We start from the raw sequence: 23551 nt of genomic DNA, 5'->3' as shown, positions 1-23551 counted from the left end.
TTTCTCTCAAACTTTTTAGTCTCAGACCCCTCTGAATTCTAAAAAATTACTGAGAACTCTAAAGAGTTGTTGTTTATTTGGGTTATATCTAGTGTTGTTTATCATATTAAAAATTAAAGTGGAGAATATTAATAAATTTTTTTTGATACAGTATCAAAACTTGTTAAGTAATATTTTCTTAAATGTTTACTACAATATGAAGTATGTCATCTTTGTTAATATCAAAAATGGTAAAGTTGCCTAAGCTTTTCGTGGCAGACAGAAGTTTTCCATAACTCATTCTTATTTGAAAGTTCAAAATTTTTGAGGGGGGAAGATATAGGGAAGGGGTGAAAGAGAGTAAATATGGTGGAAATATTATGTATTCATGTATGAAAATGGAAAAATGAGACCTGTTGAAACTGTTCTAAGAGGAGAGGGGGATAAAGGAGAATGATGGAGAGAGTGAATTTGACTAAGATATATTGTAAGTACTTTTGTAATTGTCACAATATTCCCCCCAATAAAATGATAATGTGATAATAAAGATTTTTTTAAAAAGAAAATATGAGAGAATGATAGAGATGTTCACTATTGTAATTGTGACCTCACATGTCAAAACATATTTTATATATTAAATATATATGTAGTAAAAGAAAGTTCAAATTTTTATCATTAACAAATTTTGCCAGTTTTTACAATTAAAGCAAGGCTCATGTCACTCATTTTCAAAAGTCTATAGTTTATTAATCACTCTTTTGAGCAAAATATACAATTCCATGAAAAAAAAGAAAAACAACTAGGTAGTTAAGCTTACAACTAAAGAAATGTGCTTATTTTCAAGACAGCCATCATCCTTCAGTACATGGCACAAGTGTATAATAAGCACTTTCCATTTCACCCTTCAATGGTTAAAAGTTAGTATAAGTATTTTTAGTACTTAATCTGGATTGTCTTAAGTGAAAATGAAACTTGCACTCTTTTTTTTTTGGTGGTATTGAGGTTTTGAACTCAGGGCCCAGCACTTTCTAGGCAAGCACTCTACTACTTGAGCTGTGCCTTCAGCCCTTTTTGCCTGAGTGATTTTTCAAATAGGGTCTTGTGTGTTTTCCCAGCCTCTGGCCATGATCCTTCTACCTATGCCTCCGGTGTAGCTGGGTCTACCGGTGTGCAACACGACACCTGGTGCATAGTTTAGGACTTTTATGAAAATAGTTTCAATCTTATCTACCATGTAAAATGGTGTTGAGACTCCCGTGGTCAATGTACTACATCTTAAGAACTGCTGCTTTATCATGAATCAAGGAAATTCTGGGATTTTATTTAGGTGGGCCACCTTGGCATACAGGTTTCAGTGAATCAAGCACTGTCAGAGCCATTCCTAGCCTCTCTCAGCTGTTCTCAAGCTAGTGCTGTGAACCAGTCTCTGTATAGTGTGCCCATACCATTACATTAGGTCATGTCAGCATTATATTTTGTTCATCCTGATCCATCACTCTTATGATCCATTCCATACACTTCTCAGATTTCTGTCAGTAAAAATGGGCAAAACTATGTGATTCTTTCGTATATGTTATACTTTCTCATGGGCCATCAACTCTGCAAGTTATCCTCCAAGCCTGCCAGGATTTGAGTATGGTCATGGGTCTAAAAGCAAGAAAATGACAAAGGCAGATCTTGAAAAATATCAGCTGTCTCCTGCAAGGCACATAACTCAAGATTGGCCATAGCAAGTTCTTCAGGTAAGGGGAGGCTCATCTCCTGGATAGAAGAGGAAGGGGTACTCCATCTAGCAAAGAATATGCAGCAGAATTTAGGGGGTTAAGGTTCCCAATTTTGTACATATGCTTGCATTAAAATATAAGCTGAAAATTTAAAACGTAAGCATAGTGTGCTGTTCTCTAGCACATTAAGAAGCATCTAACCAGCTCCATTGCACTCCTTATTTTTACTAAAATGTTCTATGGCAACAGCTGCTTTGTATGAAGAATCCTAGACTTCTACTGCCAATTGATTATGTGTTTGTAAGTGGTAGACAGTCCATATATTTTATATCAGTTTGCCATAGACTACGTCATCCCTTTTACCACTGGAAATTCAATCTAATCAGATCAGAATGACAATGATAGGACACACCTGAAGTTAATTCAAACAACTCATCCTTAAGGCTTCCCTGAAGCCACTCTCAGTACCATTTTCTTTATTAGTTAGGATTTGATCAGAGAAACAGAATGGTGGGTGACACAGTGTGGATTTTTAATAGGGGTTAGGCCTTTAACAGTCATGGTGGCTCATTAAGCAGTCTATTTAAAGCAACTGATTCTGCAGCTGATGTTAGCCCAAAGTCATCAGGGCCAATAGTCAGGAAAGAAAAATAAGCTGGGAAAAGCAAACATTTGTTAACTACTTACTATTATGGTCTCTTTGCTCTTCCGAGCCCCATGATAATATCTTTTCCTACCTGGTCACCACTGACCTTGCTGGAATCCATAATTAAAGTCAGTGGCTGCCATAGTACTTGATGCCCGTTTCTTTGGTCTCCATTGAGGACAGTTACCAACTCTGACATTCTTGCTTCATCTCTTGACCCACTGTAATTTAGCTATATATTATTACATATAATATATAATGTGTATGTAATATATAATATAAATAATATATGTATTATTATATATTTGACCTTGACCAGTGATTCTTTCTGCTGAGTCATCCCAGGGCCCAATTGGAAAATTCTCCAGATTGATTCTTAGTTAAATTTGAGTTCTACATGTCACAGTCGTCTAAAAGTGACTTAGGAAAGCTAAATTTATGTGCTTTTCTCTGCTTAATTACACTTCTCTGGTAGGTTTGCACTGGAATGACACACTCTACACTGATCTAAGAACAGTGTAGGAGAGAGTATTTTCCAGTCTCAGCTGAGAAGCCGAAAGAAAGATCTCTGTCCTTGTAATTCACTTGACTTTATTAGGTGCTTCTAAAGTGTTCCTGTCCTTATAGCTCATGATCTGTGTATGAGAGAAAGGAGAGAGAGAACGCGAATGAGCGCTCTGTAACCAGCAGCATACCTAGATTTGAGAATCAGAAGACCCTGATTTGGTGTTTGCCTATTTCTGTGGTATAAATATTCCCACCATATTCCCAAATATTCCCATGTAATCGATCACTATGGTTGGTTTCAAGGCACTAATGATTTAACAACATGCTCAGAAAATTTCAGAATATTTAACAAGAGACCTTGCTAACCAGTACAATCTGACTCCAGTATTTCATTGCCTGTGCCCTTCCTTTATCTACCTTTGTTTCCCTCTCTCTTATTTGTCTCTTCTCGCAACTCCCCAGTCAGAAAAGAGTGGACTTTCTTTGCTTTGCAATATATCATATTCTTCTATTATGGAACAGGATACAAGTTCAGGTTCTGCCATCAAATGTTAGGTGACCTTGAACAAGTTTCTTAATTTCTTGGAGTTTCAATTTCCTAGTCTGTGAATTGGAAGGGAAGTGGAGCTCAGGTTTAATGTCACTACCAACTCTGCCCGGTTCACCCAGGGCTATCTTGACTTTGAAATTTTACATCCCAGGAGCCCTCTCGGTCCTGGGAAAACTGACACAGTTAGTCACCCTCCAACTCAACAGAGTAGTTATGAAACTTGCAAGAGTCCATCTCATCCAGAGGGAGCTGCTGTCCTGGGGCAGAGTGGGTGAGTGCTCAGAGGATAACTGTGCTTTAGTTTGGACCAGCTCTAGGTCTTTCCAGCTATAAGGGCATTGCCTTCTGTTTGGTATACATGTCTATGGAAGATGAGCTGGGCCATGGAATCATTTCAATTATAAAACTAGTTGAAAATAGCATAACAAAAGCCACCAAAAACTGTTAAAAAGGAAGGAGAAGAAAGGGGGTTTAGAGAGAGTAATACAGATGGGGTCAATTTGATCAAATTACATTATATATGTTGTAAATATTACAATGAAACCCCTTTGTACAATCAATTTATCTAATAAAAACTAAATTTAAAAAAGAGCATTCAAAAGTTGAAAATCCATTAAAAGCCACAAAGTTAACACCAACACAAACAGAGCACGATTTTGAAAATTGATCTGAGGTAGTACTTCTTCCAGACTAGTCCTCTAAAATGTCCCTTTAAGGAAAACCTCTACCATCTGAAGGACAACAAGGAAGGATCCTGTTGCCCAAGGTGGGCTCGATTCCCGCCCCCCCCCCACACCCCACCGTGGCTTCTGTTGGAGAAATCACTGCAATCAGGCAGGCAGTGGGACAATCAAGCCATACATTCCATCATCTCTCTGAGGACCAGCATGGAGTTGTTCTCTCACAAAGACTTTATTTATCCTGGCCTAACGAGAAGCTCTCTTCTTAAAATATAATGTGAGTTTGATGCTGATGACAGGCATTGGATGTATAGAACTGATTCTTCCATTTCTTGTGAGGGCACAGCTGAGGCAACCACAGCACAAACTTCTGTCCTCAGTGTGCGAGGTACAACGCTGGCAGGTAAGAAAACAGCTCTAGAAGGGCCTGTTTGGTCTCAGGGATTCATTCCAATTCTGTCACCTCTACCTTGGCTGCTCCATTATTTGAGGGAGAATAAAATGAGTCTCACGGAGGCAAAGCTCAGGATGACATCAACATTTTTCCATCTGGAAGGAATTGAAATCACTGGCGCAGTTTTTGGTAGTCTCCTAGGGAGTAAAGGCTGTATTTAAAATTATGACTTGGAACCCAATTTAGGACAAATAACACTTTTTTCCAATTACAGCAGCTGGTAGCATGTACACGGCATCTTCATTAGCAGCTCGTCAACCACACATCCCTTTCTCAGTTGGCAGGTCTGTCACAATTGGAGTTAATAAACGTATTCCTTTCTGAAACAATACATATTCAATGTGCTGGCTGGGAGGGAGGGGTAATCAGCTTGATTTCTTCGTTTAATTCCATCACCTCTCACTACTTCTAAGTCCTACTAGAGCCAGTGGTAGGAAGGGGCAAGATTAGGAACCAACACAGCTCCTAGAAGACAGAAGAGATAAGGGTTGAGAACAGGTGTCTGGCCCTGGCTGGGTCCCTTAAGTAGTTATATGACTTTGGTGACATTTTGCTTCTTTGGAAATACTGAGTTATGTTGAATAATCTTCAAGGCCCTCCATCCCTAAGAGTCAATGAATTCCATGCATCAGCAACTTTTCTACCTTCCCTTCTTTTCTTTATGTTTCTCTCTGTTTCTCCGTAGAAAGTGAACACGGTGATGGGATGACCCTGTTTGTGGAGGAGTGAGATGGAAATTAAGGTTAATTAGGATGAAGCACAGATGCTTCCTTCCTTCCCTTCCTTCAAATCCTGGTCTCAACAGGAACTTCTCCATGACACCAAAGAGATTTACCTCTGCTGAACGCTAGCTCCACAGCAATCCCTTTGACCTTCCTTGTGTCGTTCCTTATGTTCTTAACTCTAAGCCTGTCATCTCCAACATTGGGGTGTTTCTCTGTATATTGACTGCCAGTGGGGTGCTGGTAAACTGCCTGCTGAAGAAAAAGTCATGCTTTGTAGTGTCTACCCATTTTCATACTTTAAACATTCTTTTTATGGTCAATTTCAAGCTGACAATAGTTTAACAATCTGCTCGAGAATTTTTTGAATATTTAAAATCTGCTCTCACAAGCCAATCTGAATCAATTCCAGCACAGCGCTGGCTTGGCATCAATTGTAAGTAAGAACCACACGGTCTTCTTTCACCAGACCATGGTGCCAACACAACACAGTATGTGCACAGTGGGAACACAAGTGAAACCCTTGATTGAGCTTCTTCATGCCTGGACTAGTACAATCTTCCTTACCTCCATAATCTTCCTTTCTTTCTTCCTTATTTTCTTTCTTTTTCTCTGGGGTGTAGCAGAGATTGAACAGGGCTCATGCATGCTCTACCACTTGAGCAACAATTCCAGCTCTCTTGTTTGTATTTCGTTTTAAAGATAGGGTCTCTAATTTTTCCCAGGCTGGCCTTAAACTCAGAGCCTCCTTTCTTTGCCTCCCATGAGGATGAGATCACAAGTGTGTTTCACATGCCTATCTATAATCTTTCTTCTGGAAAGCAATTGTAATACTTTTCAGCCCACTCTTATCTCCATACCCCAATTTATTCTATTTATTGTGGCATTCTTTTCAGGTCACCAATTAGTCTGGTTTGTTTTATTTCTGTTCCTTTCCTCTATTGTTTTGATTTTCACTGCACAAACATATGTGTATGAAAACAAAATAAAATACATGCTTCCCTGCTTTTGTCTTAGAAAAGAGAGGGTGCTTTTGAAGCTAAAGTCTATGCTGGGAAAACTAGCTATCTACATATAGAAGACTGAAACTAGACTCTATCTCTCACCTTGTACAAAAATCAACTTTAAATGGATCAAAGATCTTTATGTGAGACCTACAATATTGAAAGTACTACAGGAAAACATAGGAAAAAACGCTGAAAGATCTGGGCATAGGTCATTATTTTCTGACTAGGACTCCAATTGCCCAGAAAATAAGAGCAAGTATTGACAAATGGTTCTGCATCAAATTAAAAAGTTTCTGCACATCAAAAGAAACATTTACCAGAATCAAGTGACAACCCACAGGCGGGGAGAAAACCTTTGCAGCTATTCAACAAATACAAAGAGCCCACAAACTAAACAGAAGAACAAATAATCTAGTTAATAAATATACAAATGAATTGAATAGACAGTTCTCAGAAGAAATAGAAAAGACTAATAAATACAATTTCAACATCCTTAGCCATAAAGAAAATGCAAATACAGATCACACCTCATCCCAGTCAAATTGGCCATCATCAGAAAAAACAAAAACCACCAGCAACAAATGCTGACAAGGATGCAGGTAGATGTGTGTGCTTGGGGTGGGGTGGGGCACATGCTGGTGGGGATGTAAGCTAGTGCAACCACTATGGAAATCAGTATGGATGATCCTCAAAAACTAAAAATACCCCACCATACATCCAAATGAGTCTAAATCAATATATAAAAAAGATACCTGTATAACCACATTTATTGCAGCTCTCTTCACAATAGCCAAACTGTGGCATCAGCTGAAATACCCAACAAACAATGAATGGAAAAAAAATGTGTAATGGAATATTGCTTGTCATAAAGAAAAATTTAATTATGTCATTTGGAGAAAAATGGATGGAACTCGAGATCATCATGCTGAGCAAGATAAGCCAAGCTCAAAAGGCCAAATATTAAATGTCTCACTCATTTGTGGAACCTAGAGCTAAAGTGATAATGATAATGATAATAATGGGACATGAGTATATATGGGGGACGACTGGGGTATCAGTGGGAGGGGAAGGGAAAGGAAAGGATACTGAGGGGTAAACAGGATGGAAATAGGCCACATACATATGTATGAAGACAGCATAATGAAACCTACCAAACTCTGTTTGAAAAAAGGGGAAAGGGAGAGAGAGGGAATATAAATATAATGGAGGAGGTGAACTTGTTCAAGATACACTGTACTATGTATTGAATTATAACAATGAAATTCCCTAGTACTATTAATGTGTAATAATACAAAAACAAAATAACTAACAAAAACAAAAGCTAAACTCTAAGCAGTGTGACCTTCATCTCACACAAAGACACCTTCCCATAATGCTGTGCGTGGTGATCTCTGGGAAGCAACAGGTCAGGGGGAGATCTCAGAGACCAACCTGCTGTTATTAGCAAACCAGATACTGGTTACATCTTTTGGGGACCTTTTTCAAAGCTTTAATAAGTTGAAAGGCCTACTTCTGTTGGGCTGTTTCTCCTTTCAGTTCTTTTCTTATTTAACTTTCACCCTAACTTTATTGTGCAAGTTTGCTCTGCAGAGATGTGCCAGGTATGGCTCTGGAACAACATGTTCCTTTTCCAAGGCAGAGATGTTTCAACTGGAGCCAGCACTGACTTTTCTCTTGGCTATAATGTAAGCATGAAAATGAATAGCACAAATAAGGTTTTATGGTTTTCTCCAAAAACATAGGGAGTCAGGAGAGGCAATAACAGAATTCAATCATTCACCGCCTTTCCTATTAACTTGACTTTAATTTCTCTTCCAGAATAAATATTTGACAAATTTCTTCATTTGTGTAGAGCTGGATGAAATGCAGTAACTTTGGCTCAGGTAGATGAATACTGCTGCACCTTGGCTATTCTGGCCTGTAGAATTTAGTGTTACATTTATGATCCCTATCAGGTCCTATGGATAAAGACTAAATAAAGATGGCAGTGAGGTTGCTGGGTAGGGGTCCAAGATTAGGACACCTCAGAGCAGCCCTCATAGGTCAAGTCTGAAGCACTGGCTGAGATGATCTCAAGACAAAATTGTGCACCACTGGCGATACTCGGTCCTTTTTCCAAAGTGGAAAAGCACAAGAAGACCTCTAGAAATGGATGCAAACTTCAATAAAGTAGCAAAGTAGAAATGTTCGTCTTAGACTTTAGGAATCAAAGGAGGTTGACGGCAGTTTTGACCACAAAGAAGTCACTCACATGTCTCCTCCAAAGGGACTTGAGAATTTTGATAAGGCATAGTCAGAGCCAGCAAGAAGCAAAATTATGCAATTTATCCTAGTATCCTCCACTTTGGCTATTCTACCATCTATTACAGTATAGTTATATGATGGTTTTAGGGGGTGGTGAGGTCTTTGGGGTGTAATTAGGTTTTGAGGGTGGGACCCTTTAAATAAGATCAGTGCCTTCATAAGAAGAGACTAGACCTTTCTCTTTCTGTCTCTGTCTGTGTCTCTATCTTTGATTCTTTGATTTTCTCTGTCTCTTCTCTGTTCTCTCTCTGGGTCTGTTTCTCTCTTGCCCTCTCTCTCATCTCCATCATTTGAAGAAGCAATAAGAAGTTGACCACATCTGCAAACAGGGAAGTAGGTCCTCACCAGTCATTGGAGTAGATCCTACCTTAATCTTGGGCTTCCAAGTCTTTAGAATTTCAAGAAGTAATTATGTATTATTTAAGTCTCCCAGTTATATGGTAATTTGTTACAACAATCTGAGGAGACTCAGATCATCTTATTTTGTTTCTGAAGTTGTATGATTCTCCACTATTTCAAAGGGCCATTCAACTCCATCAGGAGCACACTAAATCCTTGCAAAAAAAAAAGGAAAAAGAAAAAAAAGATAGGATGTTCCCAGGAGAATGTCATATGGTGAGTTGAGCTTGCCAGTTTGGGCCTCGGGTTTAGAAGCAAATATTGTCTTCCTTTGCACCTTCACTCCAGTCATGTGGAAACCTGCACTGAATAAACCCTTCCCCTAAAATGCAGATCCCTTCACTTCCCTTCTTGTCTTCATCCTAGGAAGCAGGATAGTGAGGAGGAGGTGATGCTGTGGTGATGATGTGTGGGAAGCAGCCAGATGGCTGAGGAAAAAAAGTGGGGAAGATGCAGCTGGGAGGTTGGGGACTGGTTATATTCAGCCAATAAGTTAATCAATTGAGCAAGCAGGTAGAAATATTGAGGACAGGCAGATAGATCCATGTTTCTCATCACCTGAGATAAGATTTACAAAGATAGAAACAGTAAAAGCTAGAAAGATCCTCAGGTGTTGGATTAAAATTGGAAGCATTGGTATGAATTTAAGAAGTTTAAAACATATATAGATAGAGAAATAGCTATAGACACATGTAGCAAAAACCACACCCAATATCCAGATCTTGGCTTTTAAGTATATTCTCCATTAAAAGGTGCCAAAGTTCCCTAGCTGATTATAAGGCTTGGTCAAAGAATGAACAAGCCGAGTCTGAACTATATTGTGATTGGAAACAAAGAAATACTCATGAATTACAGGCCGTGTCAAAAAGAGAGAGAAGTCAGTTCAAAGGAGCTCCCACTGGCCAAATTAAAATAATGAAAGCACTGGATCAAATTTCAGGGAATAAAACAAGGATCCATGAATCCACGCTGATATAAATAAATGAATGTATAAATAAACAAATGAAAGTCCTTTCTTATAATAAAATGCCAACTATTAAAAAATGGCAATAGATAATTTCCAATTGTCAGTCAACATAGCGGTGATTGATAAAGGCAGGAGGCATCAATGGATATCATGCTGGTGGGTAGAGGTTTGATGAGGAATTTTTTTTTTTTGGTTTATTTATTCATTTACTCATATGTGCATACATTACTTGGGCCATTTTTCCCCCTCTCCTATTCCCTCCCTCTCCCCCCAACACCCTTCACTTCCAGGAAGAGCCTCTTCTACCCTCTTCTCCAAGAGGAACTGTTTATAGGTGTGATATTGAATTAGCTCCCCACAAAATGGTAGTCAAATGCAGATGTAGTTAAGTGATACATGTCTGCATTGAAATACTTTTTTTTTTATTAACACAAGTCCATTTGTTTACTAATCAAAGTGTCGATGCTAGTTAAAGTAACACTTTGAAATGGTTGCATGTAAAGTTTTGTGATAAAGATAGTTGAACACATCGATGAAAAAAAAAAAGAAGCAGTGAGGATTTTTGCTTATTGGTCTAATCTTGTTCATTCTCACAGCTAATTCCTGTCCAAAATGATGATGGAATTTTTACTCTACTTTTTATAGACCCAAATACAGGTGACATGGTTCATGATGAAGTCTAGTACTAATTTCTCATCTTTAAATTTTCCTGCTAATGTGAGTTCCTTCCCATCCCTCTCCTATTATGGAACCAATGTGCTGTCTGTTAAGTTGCAGACAGTATGAGTTTTTCTGCCATCAGTTGTAGTTTCTTCAAACTTTTCTCCCAGGTTATAAGAAAACTATTGATTTAAAAGTGCTCTCAGCTTTTCTGGTGAGGCTTTGCCATCACAGGTGATAACATGCTGGTGTGGCCATTACACTAATTTTTCTAAGATTCCTACTTCCTTCAGAGCTTTTGCTGTTTATCAGGGCTCCTTCCAGGCCGAATGGTAGCTATGACAGGTGTGTGCAGGGCATGTGTACTGAGCAGTTTGGTGAGGAAAGGTGGATGTGCACCGGGACTGAAATCTTTAGGAGTAAGAGATCATGATGTCAGAAAAAAAACAAACAAACTATCCAGGCATGTTTTGACCCTTATCCAACATTGACTTCACCCCTTGAGGTGTGTGGTCCCTATTTAGGCAATGGACTCTCACTTCACTGCTAGTCTCACTCATCATGGTATGCTCTTGCTTTCCTAGTATGTATACACTCTTATTATACATAAGTATATTCACATACATACGTATGAACAAATACAAAATATGTACACTTTATGAATATATTTATATTTGTGCTTTATAAATATACATACATAAATGCATATGTATGCATATATATATATGTATATATATATATCCCATCTTTCACTAAAAGTTAATAATTGATAATTGATGAATCTGGTTTAAGGGACTACATTTCTTGCAGTTTTTTTGATGTTTTAAAACTATTTGAAAGGTACTCTCAAATTGAATAATACTTCCAGGCATAGTAGTGCATGCCTGTAACCCCAGCTACTTGGAAGGCAGAGGTGAGAGGGTTGAAGTCCTAGGCTGGCTTGAGCAAAAGCTTGAGACTCCGTCTGAAAAACAATTTAAAAGTAAAAGCTTTGGGGCATGGCTTAACTGGTAGAGAACTTGCTTAGCGAGCACAAGGCCCCTGAGTTAAATCCCCAGTATCACCTACCCCTCCCCCCAAATAAGTACTATTACTTCAATTCACAAGCAGCATTCACTCACCCAGAAGCATCTATTGAGCATTCGCCATACGCCAGGCTCTGCTCAGGTACTGGGCTCACATCAGTGAACAGCAAAGGTCAAGTTCCCTGCCCTTGTGGTGCTTTTATGTCAGGTAGTACCGTACATGTTTGTCCCATCTTGCTAAGCTGAAAACAGAAGCTGATCATACTGTACCTACAGGCCAAATCTTTCTACAATCCTGGAAAACCTGGAGGAGATCTTTTAAAGTACAACCAGGTTTCCCTGGTCATCTGTGCCTGCCGATCCTCCCTCCTTTGGGCTATGGCAGCACATATGTCTCAGCCCTGCCTCTCCACTTACTAGAACCACTTTCTCAGGTGTGTCTGTGGCAAATGGGTGCTTTTCAGGCTGGAAACTAGAGTACTTCACCTTCATTATTGTAACTTCCAAATATGTAACTTCCAAATATGTGGCCATGGACAAAGTGGGCACAAATTCTTACAAATGCTTCGTTATCTGTCTTAACAGCCTGGGGTGGCTATAAGAGGCCATAGGAGGGGATTGGTGGGAAATTGGTTTAGTAGATGTGGAATATCTATGCCTCGAGCCCAGTGCCCTCTCCTGACTGGGACAGCTTTGGTAGGAACCCAGCCCTGGCCTGGAGCCTGACCTCCCCCTGGCTGCCCTGGCAATGGCCCCTGCCTGAACCTGGCTATGCTGGCCTCATCCAGCATAAGAAAGGCTTGCTGGGGAGGAGAGAGAGGTGTTTGGTGAGACACTCAGCTCAAGGTTTCTTTTACCACAGAGTAGACATTGTGGTTTTCTAGAATCACATTCAGGTTGGTGTGCATTTAGTTTCATAAAAAAATCCAGGACCGTTTCCCAGGAGTGGAAGAGGTTGACCTAGTTCAGCCACACATGATGCTCTGGCCAGAGATAAAGCTCCTGCAGTGAAAGAGAAAATTCCCTGTCATGGTCAAGGCTCTTGTGGAGATGAGGTGGGAAGGAAGGGCGAATACTGGGGCCCTGGATTGTACTGATGCTTTGCTGTGTGACCAAAGGTGGCCAATTTCCCTTCCTATGCCTCAGTTTTCTCATCCCTAAAATGGGTTGGGTGGAATGGATGGCCTCTTAAAGCCCTCTAGGTCCTCCATACTGTGATTCCATGTAGGAAACAAAAATGCAGGACACTTTGTTAAATGATTATTAAAAATTTTAAGACTGTAACAACAGAATATTAAACCAAGCACCAGGTCCTTCTAAACATGGGGCCCCATTTGCCTGAGGGAAGGATAGCATGCGTATGTAGCTGGCATTGATCCTATGTGTCCCCATTACTGCCCTTCTTTGATCACACCGGGTGGAGCATCTGCAGGACAGAGTGGGTGGCAGTTAGAAAGATGTAGTCTTTAATCTTGGCCCTATAGGAAAGGGCACAATCTGCTCCTTAACTCAGTTTCCTCATGTGTAAAACAGGAATAATTACATTCACCTAGCAGGAAGAAGTGAAGACAGACACAGAGAGCACAGAGTAGGGGTTCAGAAAACAGCATTCCCCATGTTGCTGGGTACTACATGTTCATATTAAATTCACTGAATTCCATCTGAAGCAGAATTTTAAGAGTTGTGGCTTTTTAAGGCAAGCTATGCTAGAGAGATAGTCAGATTCAAAACAGACTTTATTTTCTCCAAAACAAGGTTTTGTTTTTTTTAAACCATAAGTGTATCTTCCGTGCTCTGCTTTCTGGACCACAGACTCTACAATTTAGAAAGTAGGTTCAGTTCCAACTGAAAATTATTTCCTGGGCCTGTTACTTTTCCCACTCAAGTCCCATCCTCCCACTCTTTCGGCAGCTATTCAGGACTGCATATGGGTCTTGAGAAAAGCATTTGCATTTCACATTCATCTCATGGCTATGCTTGTTCTCATTTGTTTTTACTTCACGTGGTTCCACATGTGCCACTTTTGTCGGGTCTTGTGCAGCCAGGGAAGAGGCCTCACCTCTCCGTGGGCCTCTCTGCTCTAGTTAAAGGCACCGTGAGCAGAAGTACACCAGTGGGAAAATAGCATTCACGCGTGTGTTGATTCCTTCATTCACTCACTCTTCACTATTTAAGCACCTAGTGTGTGCTAGTCGTGGTGCTTGACACCTTGAATTCAGAGATGATTTGTGATCTTTGAGAAGCTTGAGAACCAATGGGGGAGACAATGAGTGAATAGAACATTTCAAACAGAACAAGAAAATATTTCTAGAAAGATAGTAGAAGCAGGGAAGAGAGAATGACTTCCATGTTCTACCTGGATGATTCAGAAGGCACCATTTGAGCTGAGTGTTGAAGGATGACTTGAAGTTTTTTAGAAAAAGTACATCCGTTGGAAAGGAACTCTGGGACTTCATTACTGCTTTGTAAGCCTTTAAATCATCCCTGCCAATTGTTTCAGTACCATCTACATGGAACTCCAGCTTCAGAAACTCTGTGGGCCTCAGTACACAATCCCTCCCTTTTGTTTAAGCAGAATGAGAATATTTAGAGGCAAGGTCCCTTCACTTTCCTCTTAGTTTTAGTTAGGTAATCTGTCACTCCCAGTCCTTTCTTTCCTTCTCTCACAGGAGATATCCCCACTCCTTCCAAAGGCAGCCCTTCCACAGGGAACCCCATTCCATCCTGCCTCCTTACAAGCTTTGCTTATGAAGCGTTCTATCTCAGAGTTTCACAGTGTTTTACTTTCCAGCTCCTTCTCTCTGTCAACAAACAAGTTCCAGTCTTGCATAACTTCAAAACAAATAATCTTTTTGAGTCCTGCTATTCCCTCAAGCTACCAAGGTACCCAGTCTGCCTTTCGATTATTCATGCACTTGTTGAGGAAATGGGTTTCTTCTATCTCAGCCATTACATTCTTTTGCTCCTTTGTTCCTTACCTTATAATACTTTGGCTTCCAGACCCTTCTCTACATGAGTCTCATCTTCCAAAAGTCAATAGACCTCCAGATCAATGAATCCACTGGCCCATCTCCAGACCTCTTTCATACCAACTTTTACATCATTTAAATCTTCAAAATGTTAAAATTATTTTGGGGTATATGTGTGCAGAGCTGGAGTTTGAACTCAGGGCCTTGTGCTTGCTAGGCAGGTATTATACCACTTGAGCCACACTCAAGCCCATGTTAAAATCCTTGAACAATTATTCCTTTTTGGCTTCCACAGCATTGCATTCCTCAGCTTCTTTCTCACCAGCCTCTCTTCTCTTCTGATAGATTCTACTCCTCAAGTCATCCTATATTGTCCCTTGGTCTCAGCTACTGACTCTGAAAGCCTGATTCTGGGTTCTCATGCTTCTCTGAGCCTCTCACTCCAATTTCTAGTCATTTCTGTAATCTTTCACCAAGGTGGCTCATGGGCATCTCAGATGCTGAAATCATCTTCTCTCCCAGACCTCTGTATCTTAACAAGTGATACAGCATCACTCAGCACCCAGACTCAGGATCCAATATTGTTTACTGCCTCCTCCTCTCTCTCCCTTGCCCCATGTCTAATTAGGTACCAAATCCTGTATCATGAGACTCTGGATGATTACGGCATCTTTGTTATTATAAAAGCAATATTTTTACCTACCTGAAGGCTATCATGGATGCCCGATAGTGCATCTTCTTGTCTTCCCAATCCACACGAATTCACAAAGCTTCCTAAAGTTTCAATCTGATGGTCACAACTCACTGCCTTTCAACCCTTGCCTCTAGATATTAACTGAATGTTTTAAAGATAACTTCTGATTTTCTATTCAATTCAACACCTTCTCATTCAGTACCTAGTATGTGTGAGTCACTCTATGAGGAGTTGCAGAAGTAAAAAGAGGAAGATAAAGTCTTTGCCATCAAGGAGCAGAATCCAACATTAAGAGAGCACTGGAGAATAAAGAGAGATAGAAAAGGACAGAAGAAAGCAACGATGCTTTCAAAGGGAAGAGATAACTCTGTGTGTGTGTGTGTGTGTGTGTGTGTGTGTGTGTGGTGTGTGGTGTGTGTGTCTAGAGTTGTGAAAAGCAGAGGTGGTGTTTGAGGATGATATGAATATGGAGAAATGAGAGCAGAACTGTCTAGATGAAGAAAACAATTTCTTCAAATACCAGGTAACTTTGGAAAAATATCGAGTACTCTAGATTTGCTGGTCTAGACTAACTAAAATTAATCTACTTAATGGGTTCTAAAATCCACATAAATTTAGAAAATATAGTAAGTAGCATAGCTTAAGACTTTGGCTTATGCTTCAACAAAAGCATTTACCTCAGCTGAGCACTGTATATATTTGTTGAGACACACACACGTACAGGAGACCATGCTGGGCAGTGTAGATACACAGACCTTGCTCTTGGAGGAACTCGTAGGATCTCAGGAGGAGGAAGGGTGAATAAGCAATTTCAATTTCATATGGCAAACACTATTACCACAAGTAAAGATGTGGACATTTGTCTATAGCAGCCTGAGGAGGGAAAGGAAATTAAGTTGGCATAAATTGCAAGGGAAGCAGTATAGGGTAGCATTTGATTTAGGCTTTAAAGACTAAGCACGAATTTGTCCATAGAAGAGGAAAAAGCAGTGTTTTGGGTAAAGGGAAGTGTAAGAAAGGGGTGTGTGTGTGTGTGTGTGTGTGTGTTAGTGGGAGAGGGCATGGGATAATGTGTTTTAGGAGAGCAAGTTACCTTACAAGTCAGAGCAGTGCTCTCATGGGGGTGGTTTTGCCCTCTGGTGGCTCTTTATGGAGGTAATTTTGCTCCTCAGGGGACATTAGGCAATGTCTCCAGATATTTTGAAATTGTCACAACCTTGGAGGGGAGGGTGTGCTACGATTGACCAGAGATGATGCTAAATGTCCTACAATGGCCAGGACAGCCCCCCAGAACAAAGAATTATCCCATTTGAAATGTCAATAGTGGCAGGGCTCAGAAGCCAGGCCAAGAGAATGATAATTCTAGAAAGAAAGAAGCAGTAGATGAGGTTGGAAAGATAGATTGGTGTTAATTTGCAAAACATCTTAAGAGCCATATACTATAATGGAGCAGTCTAGAAAGGCAGACATTTTATTTTAATCACTTTAAAGGTCTCATTTGATTCAACAGTACTCATTCATAGCATAATTTAATAAAATGATAATGCTTATAAGAAACAAAAGAACCTTTTCTTTACAAGATTCTTATAATTTAAGTGCTGAGGTCATTTGAACAGAAGCTTTCTAATGCAAAGTCATCTATGTCTAGATTCCTCCACCCCCATCTCCTCCCAGGGATAAGGTTATCTGTCAATGGAGGCTTCTGGCTAAACTATCCCAAAAAGAACAGATTTGAGCTCATAGTAGGGTGGACCTGTCTCTTTGAGACTGTAACAAGGAGCTGAACACTTGTGTAGAGTCACAGTTAGGTGTGGACCCTCAGAAAGACTGGCTCTGGATATTTGTGAAGAGAAGTCTGAGGATCATGTTCTCTGAGCCATAGTTACGCTAGAAAAACAGAATCCCTATCATCATTTACTCCAGCCCTTTCCCCCTTATGAAGCCCTGCCGGCCCCCAGCACCAGGTGTGAGGCACTGTGTGAGGAAGGAGTTGGTAATTGCCAGGAGTTACTTAAGAAAGGCCTTCTAAGCCTATTTTAACCCTTCTGAATGAAGGTATCTATCCAGAAATGATTTCCTTACATATAGGAGAGAAAGAAGGTTACACTGCACACCCTTTGTTTAAATCAAAGAAGAATGATTACTGAAGGCTGTTCGTGGTTTCAAAAGTGCAAACTCAAAGCATGGTCCTAACCCAGAAGTAGGCCAGAATAGGTCTCCATAACCCCAAGAAAAGATTTAAGAGCCCACGTGCCTTTGAGGAAGCTACCAGTTCCTTCTCTCTAACTCTCTCCCCAGAACCTTTGACCCCATGCCCCACGGAGGCTGCTGGAAGGCCGAGAACCTCCACACTTGGGCACTACTGACATTTCATTGCATCCTCTCAGGACTCATCCACATCAGTTGCGCTGTTGTCTCTTCTGCCTCTGGTCAGCCAGAGCATGGTCCTGGCAATAAACAAAACAAAACATGGCAGGTAGGTTGGCAAACCCCAGGATTTGGGAAGCCCAGCTCCATCTCACTCTAAGAAACTGTCTCCCACCCAGACTCCCTGGGTTAGCTATCCCCCTTGTGAGTTTCTCAGCCAAAGCTGGCTGTGGAAGCCTGAGTGCCCACAAGTACAGAAAGAGAAACCACCCTGAGCATCACCAACATGCTCCATGCTTCAGGTGACAGGAGGCAGGACATTCCACACAGAGGCTGTCCCTCATCCAGAAGCCTGCTCTGGAGGGGCTGAAGCATCTGGACGTGGCCTTGTATCAGCTGAGTTTTTTTTTTTTTTTTTTTTTTTGGCAGTACTGGGGTTTGAACTCAAGGCCTCACACTTACTAGGTAGATACTCTACCACTTGAGCCATTCCACCAGCCCTCAGCTGAGTTTTTAAAGCAAGCATAGCAGTTGTTTGCACTGCACACTCCTGGAAACAACAAGTAAACCAAACAAGAACTTTGAGTGTAAGGAACAGATTTGATGGCTCACTTAAAGGGATTCAAAGGAATTTGCTGTCATCATCATATTACATCATATTACAGTGGCATTCAGACATTTCTCTCTGTGACCAGAGAGAAAGAGATCACAATTTTAAGTCAGATAATCCTCACACTCCTTTGCTCAGAAAGTGGACACTCCAGAGCAGAGTTGCCAGTTAAAATACAGAATGCACAGTGAGTTTTGAATTTCAGATACATAATGAATATTTTTATAGTATACTTTTGTCCCATTTTATCTGAAATTCAAATTTAACTGAACACTTTGCATTTGTATTTGTCAAATCCAGCAATTCTATTCCAGAAAGAATGTGAAATGGGAATTTTCCACTTGTTCAGTCGGTGTAGGTGCCCACTTGCTTCTCTAGGAATGCTCTCACTATGATTGCTGTTAAAATGCTTATGACACAGCCTCTAAACCCAAGCAATTCACTTGAGCACTGCTAAGCTAAAGAACCCATAGTCTGTTTTAATGCTGGGGGGAGAAAAAAAAACCACTGAAAATGGATGTAGTAAGAGACCGTATGTTGGTCTCTAATGTGGCACATTTAACTATTTTCTTTATTTGACTAATATTAATTGGGCATATGAGATGTTCTAGGCATTCTTGTTTTCGTGGTGTCTACATGCTCACAGGGAGATATTTTCAATGCTAGTTTTAATATCCTTAATTATTTTTTATCTCCAAGTTATCCTGAGCTAGATGTGACTCCATGTACTGGCATCATTACACATTGTCATTATTTGAATACATCTTCCTACTCCCCTAATCACATCTCATATACACCTGAGGCAAATTCTTGCTGAATCAGCATCCGCCATGATAGATTGGATGAGAATAGGCAGTACTAAACACTAGCGTAAGAGAGAAAGCTTTTTAGGAACACGACTCTCCTGAGAATTTTGTTTCCTGACAGGTGTACGTGTGCATACGTGTGTTTCTGTGAGTGTACAGACCATGGGTCTTTTGGATATTTTGGGTGTACAGAGACTGTCTTTCTTGATCAAAGCAAGCACTTTAAAGATTCCAGTCACAACTTCTTAGGTAGAAAATACGGCCCCTTGGTTCAGCAGCAGACACTGAAATGTGGCTTGGCTCTGTCCTTGGCTTAGTTCTAGGGTGTTAGGTTCCACTAGAGGCCCTGGTGGGAAGCAGCTCTGGTATCTTTTCAGAAACTCGCCAAATCAGGCACAGACTTGCTGGCAGCTGCAATGGAGGGATCTTACTGATCTGTGCCCAGTTCTCAGGAGGTAACTGGCAAGGGAGAAGAAAGCAAAACAAGCAACCGAATCCTATACACCTTATAAATTTGACTTGGAAAATTTGCCTCACGGCTGTGAAAGACTAGAAATAATCATTCCATTTTCTCCAAGTCCAGTTCCTGGGCATTTTGGTCTTTAATGTTGACAAAAATACATCCAGTTATCTGATTATTAACTTTCTTTTTCTTTTTGTGAGATAGTAGTCCAGGCTGGCCTTGAACTCCAGACTGGACACTTCAACTTGTGGTCCTTTGGCTCAGGCTTCTGAGTACTGGTGTACTGGCAACCTTTCAGCTTCTTTTTTTGTTTTGTTTTGCTTCAGTCTAGCCATTTTCGAGGTCTGGTGATTCTGCTCCTTGACAATAAATTTCAGTTATACCACTCGCATCCAAAACTAGGACTTTGAGTCACATGACCTTCTTCCTCTTCAGAGGCCAAACTTTGAAATCATGTGCTTCTACTTTGCTTGTGAGACGTTTCTTTGATTATCTGCATTTCCTCTGCCAGGGATAAATCGTTTTGTCGCCATTCTGTCTGAGGTTGTGGAGCTAGGATTATTAAATTTCTCTTCCGGGCTTCTACCTGAAGCCACTGGCCACGTTAGAGGGTAACCAGGTCATAGCCTCTTGCTGCCCCCTGGAGGAACAGATGGGTATTGAACAAGCCATAATATTTCCTAAGCAAAAGTCAAGGTGTTAGGCAAAGAAAGGTCCAAGGGAAACACTCTTGAAGCACACAGTTACACTACAATGTGAATCTAAGTTTATAAAAGACAGATACACTAAATGGATGGCGTTTGATTGGTTGTGCTATGGCAGTCCAATTTCTCAACATTGTTGGGAACTCATTTCTTATTTCTCTAAATGCTTCCCTTTCTTCAGCCACCATTTCATGTATCTTGGAATAATTATAAGATTCTTATAAGATTATCTTTCAACATTTCTGAAAAGTGAAAATTAACATTTGGCCCGGGAAATGAGTGTATTTTTATATACAGCAGATCTTAAACTAGGATTTATGTCTATCCCTTCAGATCAAATTCCAACCTAAAATTCACTTTAGGAATTCAAATGAAACATGTCAAACTTACACCTTCTAAGATTCCCTCCATGCAAATGAGAGGCTGTCTTCTTAAAGAAAGTACATTTTAAAAGTCCTAAAAACGACAAAATTTTCAAAAAGTACATCCAAGTAGAAGTGAGCATCCTTAGGTTAAAATCTGCAGGAAAGATACTGTTTAGAATCAAGGAAAAATTTTGGAGACTAGTGTGTGGGATAGCAACACAATATGCATCAGTGTATGGTGGACCCTTCAAATGTGTGCCAGGGACTTCTAGAGCCCTTGTGGGGTTTGATTATGAAATTGTTAATGTCAGGCTAGTACTTGGTTCATATTGGAAGGCGTTTTTATTCCTGAGTTAATTATTCAATCAGCATTGATTCAACAAGTATTTCCTGAGTACTCATGCACTGCTGCAATGGGACCTGTTCTTCACCTGCATTAAACTGCTTAAGAACTGAGCATGAAAGTCTCAACAAGGCAGACCCAACAGTATCATGGGACAGGTGGAGTGAACTTTTGGAGTAGGTGAAACAAGGGATCGGGACACAACTCACTCTATAATGCAGAAACTTTTAATTTCCTAAGGAATAATTTTTCTTAGGAAAATAAAACATAGAGAAGGATGAAGTGCCACATAAATAACTTTCTCCTATTCAGGTGTCTTTTGAAATGTGAGAATTAAGGATAATTCTTCATTGACCTCTACCCTTTACGTACAAAAAGATTTTCACCCTCTTTTTCAAAATACTTTTCTCTCCCTCACCCCAAAGCAATAAAATAAGAGAGGATAAGTGACCATTTTATTTTCTCTCTTTGTCTCTATCTTTTTCTTATGCCACCAATGCTGTTTATTTGATGTCATACTCTAATGAGATTGCTATAATGCAAATATCATAAACTGAATGGTATACTTCTCACGGTTCTGGAGGCTGGGAAGTCCAATATTCAAGCGATAGCAGATTTGGTGTGTGTGTCTTGTGCCATTTCTTGGCCTCACAAAGTGAAAGGGATCTATTTTGAGCTCCCTTGGACCTATTTTGTCAGAACACTATTCCTATTCATGAAAGCTCCTACTTTCAGGATCTAATCACCCCCAGAAGATTCTACCTCCTAAAATCACCTTGGGGGTTAGGATTTCCTCATATGAATTTTAGGAGACACATATTCAAGCTGCAGCTTTTGGTAAATGTTTATTGTGCACTTGTTATATGCCAAGACACTCTGCTAGGTACTAGAGCGCAACGATTAGCAAGCACACATAGTGTTTTCCTTAAAAAGCTTTTACTAGCTGGAGATGGTGATTAAGGAATAGAATAAAAACTCTTTCTTTTTTTTTTTCGGTGGTACTAGGGTTTGAACTCAGGAGCTTGCACTTGCTAGGCAGGCGCTCTATCACTTGAGTCATTCCACCAATGACTCTTAATGTATAATAAGGAAAGCAGTACATCTCAACTTCTAGTGGAAGGCAGTTAGGATTCAAATCTGGACTTCACTAAACATTTACCACGTGACCTTGAACTAATTGCTCAACCTGCTTGCCCTCGGTTTTTAATAGAAATGAATTTTTAGATCACCTAAGGGTATGAACAGGTAGATGTTCCTGGTCTCCAGTGCCTTTCCTCCAGGCCCCATTGCTACCTTGTGATTCTGTCCTGTTCTAGGGCTTCATCCTCACTGCTGAAGGGGAAAGAGAGTATAGAAGCACTGGTCTGGAAAAGGCATCCATTGGCTAGAATGCAATGGTTTGGCCACATAATGCAATAGAGGCTGGGTGGAGTAGCCTGGCTGGGAGAAGTAGCCCAGCTGTGCACCCAAGAATAAAGAAAACATGGATCAGATTTATAAGGAGCAACTTGAGAAGCCAAGTTGAAAAAATAAGAAGCTACTGTCAAAAGGGGGAATGTCTGAACTCATGATTTCAGTGATGAAGCAATTCTGGTTGACAAGAAGATTTGGGCTATGACCCAAGAGTGAATGACTAAAGTCAAGTAAATGTGGATGTTTTGTACATGAGAACAATGAAGTAACTGGTGTGATAGAGGACTTGGGGTAGAGAGGATCTGAGCTCAGCTCTCTTAGCATATGCTTTTGCTCAGGGTGGATCCCAGCTACTGTGGAAGTGTCCAGGTAATCCTACTGGAGAAAGAGTCTGTGTGGAGAAATAGGTTCTAGACACACTGGCCTTGCTTCTGCAGTTTTCTCAATTTCCAATGTGCCATATTTGGGGGTAGAATATACTGGATTGCAATATCAGTTATACAGTTTCAAATTTTTGTTACTGTAAATTATAATGATAGGCATCTTGCCTGGATTTCCCTTGTCTATCAAAGTCTCTATGTTGTTTAACTTGCTTCAGTCTGAAAATTGAGTAAGAAGTCTATTTTGGTGTTCAAATCAGTTTTCTGGTCCCTGTAATATAGATGAAGTAATATTTTAATAGGTTGTGTTCTAACTACTTCCTACAGACACCTTGATTAATTGGCCATCCTGGTAGTCAAAGATTCTGTTAGTTCAAACAACCTGGTTACCATTTTGTTCCTATTGCCCAATATAGTAAATGCACCAGCTTTGTTTCTTATAGCCGATCATTCCCAGTTGGCCTCCATTGTTGTGGGCTCTCATTATCACACTGAAATCAGAGAACCCATATCAATAGCAGAATCTTCTATAACCACTCTAACCTACAAAAGACAGCCATCACAAAGTTACTGTAAAAATAATGGTAGAAGCTCCTCATTAATGTATTTCTCAATGTCTCAGTAGGAAGGAGTGACTTCTGAGCTCTGTCAGAGGACACAGTGGGGGTGGGGATGAAAAACAGATCATATATCTACTCCAATATTTTAGTTTCCCTAAGATGTTTCACCAGAGAAATTCATATTTATCTGAATTTAGGACTGTGGGGAATTGGTTAAATGGATGTTTAAGAACTGAAATTCAATGCTACAACA

Source organism: Castor canadensis, chromosome 5 (genome assembly GCF_047511655.1).
Source record: "Castor canadensis chromosome 5, mCasCan1.hap1v2, whole genome shotgun sequence".
In the NCBI taxonomy this organism is placed as follows: Eukaryota; Metazoa; Chordata; class Mammalia; order Rodentia; family Castoridae; genus Castor; species Castor canadensis.
Note: the sequence above shows the minus strand (reverse complement) of the source record.